Below are 5,447 nucleotides of genomic sequence, written 5' to 3' on the forward strand. Positions count from 1 at the left end.
TATTTGCCATTGTTTTTGTTTTTTTTCAAAGCTTGTCCTACTTTGAACTGTATCTTGATGGGTAGAAGTTTTCTTCCCTTCGAATGAAATGAGTCCCGTTTAATTAATCCTCAAACATTTAGTTTGTTTGACTGTAACTGAGGGTTTTCATTCGGCCACAAATGACGCCAAGTGTAACGCCTCAACCTCGCCACCAGATGTCAATGTACACCACAGAATCACCAACCATTTTGGATGGAGTAACACAGCTTCATGGTAAACTCTTACCACTGGGACAGGGTCCTCTGATTCGGCTCAGAGAGCAAGGCCACTGTGTTGGGAGCTTAAACCTCCGCTGGGACAGCTGGGCCCTGTAGAGTGACGGGTACAGCACAGGGAATTCAGGCCTTTCATCAGGGCCACTGACCTGTGATACACAAAAATAAGAGGTCACACACACACACATCAGTTCAGGGTCAACCAATCAACCAACCTCCTACAGCATCACTAATTATGATCTATTCGAACCGTGGAGCTGCAGCCTGCTTTTGTCCTGGTCACCGGGCGATGCCGTCGGCCGGGAGGAAGGCGGAGGCTGCTGTGGTGGGCGAGGTGGCTATAATGGAGGAGGCTGCTCTCCATCCGTCCGAGTCCGCCAACTCAGGCTGTGCAGGTAGCTGATCCTGATCAGCGCCCCTGGAGAAGAAAAATGTGAAATACGTGAATATTTGTCGTCATCAAAGTATCTTCTGTTTTGTACCAACTGTTTCTAATTCAAAGCTAGGAATGGACACATTTTGACACTGTGATATGAACTAAGCTGTAGCTGATGAACATTTGTCCTTACTGCTTGTTTTTATTACCCACTGTGCGTGTGTTTGTGTGTGAGTGAGTGAGTGAGTGTTTTTGTATGAAATATAACACTATCCTTCTTCAGGCAGTATCTGAGAACAGCAAAGAAGTCTTTTATTTCATCAGTATCTGCATTCCAGGTACTCTGTGGCCATGAAATACCAGCCATCACGGTCCAGGACTTTATGGACGGTCTTGTAAACATCGCTGCCCGTCAATTTGTTACCACAGTCTGGACAGTTGAGGTGGTACTGCCACATCCCCTGCGGGCCCAAAGGAAGAAGTGCCGCTGGAAGAAGGCGTCAGGGTTGGAGCAGGCGGTAGATATAGACAGTAAAATTAATGGACAAAGCAACGCCCTAGATTTCCACGGAGACCAGTGAAGTCTATTCGAAGCACTTTTTTTCGGTGATGGCTGAGCGTTACTGCGCAGCCTCAAACTGAGCTTGACAACGTAGATGTGACGTGAGGAACCGGAAAGTTGTAAGTCTTCTGGTAGCTGTGTCAAGAGAAATCTCAATCATTCCCAATCTTGCAGAGAAGGAGAGCGTAGGTATATGTAAGGAGATAACATGGACACAGGCTAATTATTGCTAACTAAAATGCTAGTTAACATTAGTAATTAAACTTAAATAGCTAATGTAAGTCGAAACTGCCTGCGAGCTTCTCCTGTACTATACGGTAATTCCTCTACTATGTGACAGATGCAATCGTTAGCCTATTTTTACAAAAGCGTCTACTACGGAGCCATAACGTGAGATACAAGGTAATGGAGCCTTTTATACATTGTCGTGTTTCTTTAGAAATAAACAATGGACAAATAAAGTCTTTAAACGTTTCAGATGTAAAGTTATTCGCTGTCAAAGTGGCGCCAAAATGAATGGCAGTCAATGGAATGCTAACGGGAGGTGATGGCTTGTTAGCATCAAAATGGCGCCATGGGAGCTACGCTTTGTGGAGGCTGGCTTACCCCCTTGCACTTTACAAATCAACTTCCTGGTTCAACTTTGACCTACCGTACTTGCCATAGGTCCGTGCACTCAGTTCTCCTGTGCATTAAAGGATTGTTCCTGACATTATGTGTGTGCTCACTTTCGGTTTTACCTCCCAAAAAAAGCTAATCTTGTTATACTGCCTGCTTGTTTACAGCGTGTGTGGCAGTTTGTGTGTGTTGCTCTGTTGGACTTATTTTAAGGTATTAGTTTGGATATCTCAGTGATTACTTTGGTACGTGCAATGTTATAACCAACACAATCAAACCCTAAAATAAAAACCCAAGTTGTAAGGCACCTGATGGCTTGTTAGCATCAAAATGTCTCCATAGGCGGTACGCTTTGCGGATACTCGCTTACCCCCTTGGCTGTAGACCATCCGGGGACCAGGCGGGTGGTACCAGAGCAAGAACTGCCCTCCCTGTCTGGTCCTTCACAAACCCTGCTGACCCAATCCTGCTGCTCTGGAGGTGGGCGGTTCTTTCATGCAACAGTTTTTACACCTACCTCATTTGGTCCGGACTTTCAGACTTTTCAGTTTGATCTGAACCAAAATTACAGGTGTGAAACCTCCCCCGGACCACGGTCTGGATCAAAAGACCAAATTTTGGTCCAATAAAAAGAGGTGGTCTCGGACCATGGTCCGGTTCGTTTATAGTGTGAAAGCAATTTTTGGATGGTTCGGACTTTCGGACCAAATACAAGAAGCTCTGGCAGGCTCTCCTTGCGTTACAAGACCGGGGAATTCCAGCTCCTTTAAGGAACAGCTCGGTGCTTAGTGTGTAGGTTACATGAGAGTGTGTGTGACGGTGAATGTGCTCAGAGCAGACAGCTGTCGGCTATCAGAGCAGACAGTACATCAGCAGTTTATTTGTTAAGTGGTAGTAAATGTACAGTGTAGGTTTCCGTTTGTCTCTGAATAAATGCTCCAGAAAGAAAGTTCCCGTGTCTTGCTTCTCAACAACACAACAAAACTAAAAGTTGTCAGGCAGTCGTAACAATTAAAATAGGAAAGGAAAAGAAAAACAAAGACTGGATGACAGCTCACCTTTTTGTGGACCAGACACACACCCCAAGCCAATCAGAATTCTCCCTTTGTACCCTAACCCCACCCCATTTTAACACCTGACTCCTCTCCTCCCATAAGCCCCCAGTGTTGACCTACAGTGCCCCAGCAGCATCAAAGCCTTAACCTTCTAACCTTTACATTCACAGTCTAACACCTAAGAGTTGAAACTCTGCTTAAATATGATTCAATCCATTAACAAATTGTTTTGTCTTTAATAAACCTAAATGAAGAGGCTGTGTGTGTCCCTGGTGTTTGTAAAATCAGCATACTGTCTTTTACATTCCTCTTGAAAACAAATCTAATGTACATGTAATACATTAGATTAGACAAACAGGTACTGCCATTAACAAACACAAGCTAATTTATTAACACCACATGGAATTATAACAGGAATTATATACAACTATATACAAAACAAGAATCACCTAAATATATACATAAACTTAGCACATAAAGTAAGGAAATTTGTGTTTGGTAGATTATTTCTCTGTGGTAACAATGCTTTTTGGCAATAAATCTTATACCGTTGGAAAGCCTGTTTAGTGGGATGCACCCATGAAAAATCTTCTCTGCCAATGCCAAACAGCTTATTCTGCCATTGACTCGCTTGGTGTTTGGTGGATTGGATGACTGAAGTTTGAAGAAACAAGACATATTGGCAATTTAACAATGTATTCATTTCACAAACAGGAGCCTCAGTAGCGTGTGGAAGAACCATACACAGACAACAGTCCTCCCCCAGGGAAGTTTGGAGCATCAGCGACTTCATTTTCTGCATTTGGATACACTTTTATGCACCTATTTACGGTGGAAATACCTTTATTTAGCCTATGTGAAAAAGAGAAACACAGACGACAATTCAAAATATATCAAAAATGTAATGGAAAGTATGTTGTTGCATGTCATTGGGCATTTTTAAGTGAGTGCGTATCAGGTAGACTACACCACTGGATCTGAGCCAATCACACCATAGTTTTTGCATCCAATCAGATGGCTCATTTTGTGCCAATTTATAAATCTCAAGCCGCCATGTTGTATTTAAGTTTACCGAGATCAATCTGCATTTCGGAGCCGAGAACGACGGCTTTGTAAGTAGCCTAGCCTCTAACATTCTTTTTGAATTCTTCTTAAATATTAGTGTAAAACGCTGTAAACCTGTCTGACATTGGTCGCACTGAGTTAATAACATGTTTTGCGGCAAGTTTACTCAGTGGAGTTAAAATTGCAATGTAGTTCTCTCTGTAAACCGCCGAAAGTAGGCTAATTGCCTAGCTGCTATCGCTGAATGTGTGTCTACCTCCTCTGCTGGCCTTGAGCAGGTAAGCAAAATCTACGATATAACAGGACAACACAGTCAGATTACAGGGTTTTCTGTATACTCAGATCTTAATGTCATAAATACCAAACAAAAGCATAAAACCCTTTTTTTCAGAGCACTTTCTTCACATTATTCTTTCTGACATATGTTTTTATGAAATATAGGCTATATCAAGTGGGTGAACATGATGTGAGTTAAATATATAGGCCTACAACAATCTGATTAGCGCTACTAGACTGTTGAAGTACCCAGCGGAGGTCGGTCAAAGACTGACACATTGAAAAATACTTTTTCAGAACTAGTTTGGCGGAAAAAAACCAGACAGTTTCTCTTACAGTGTGTTCGGGTCCTTTTCACATCTTTAACCACAAAATAAAAAAAAAAAATTGAGAAGTTTGTTTGAAGTTTACGGCCGGTGTTGGCTGTCATCCTAACTTTAGTAACGTAATGTAGCCGAATCATACTAGGGGTTGCACAACAAAATAAACCAACGTTACAGTTATATTTCATCGACAGAATATCTTCATAAGACTACTGAAGAGTGCGGGTTTTTCTAGACATTGTTTTAGTGACTTTAACCACCGGAAAATATCATTTTCGATGAATTTTAATGCGAAACAATAGATTGTTTTCCTATGAAAACCGAGTCCTAACTTTTACCTTTTGGCATAGATTCTATGGGTACCGTTTCTCCACAAGACTCTAAATATGTAACATGTTTTCTAGAAAACATTTGAGATGGAAGGATTGGCGAATATAACAAGTTTGAGAGCAGAAATGTAAGATTACCTCACAAAACAAGTCGGGAGGTCCTCTTCTCGGCTCTTTTCTCCGGCACAGAGTGAACAAAAGGCTTTTTACATCCACACCTGAGGACAGGAGAGTCATAAAAGATCATATGGATCATGTTTTGCGGTATTTTCTCAGAGATGACAATTTTAGAAGTGATTTTTGAACAGAGCTTTTAAGAGACTCCACTCTGCTGCTCTGCCGCTCTGCAGTAGCGCCAGCGCAGCAACAGCGCCGCCGCAGCTGCTGGCGCTACTGCAGACAAAAATAATCTCCAGAAATCTTAATAAATTCATACACAATCATGAAATAAATCAAAATTAGGAACGCTTCACGAGTTTGCATGTCATCCTCGCGCTGTCGGGTGCGCTTCTTCTCTGTTTCAAGTGTTTCAAGATGTTCCAAGTTTTCAACCAATCGGAGAACCGTGCGCCTTGTTCCAAGTTCA

The sequence above is a fragment of the Sander vitreus genome, chromosome 18, assembly GCF_031162955.1.
Source record: "Sander vitreus isolate 19-12246 chromosome 18, sanVit1, whole genome shotgun sequence".
NCBI lineage: Eukaryota > Metazoa > Chordata > Actinopteri > Perciformes > Percidae > Sander > Sander vitreus.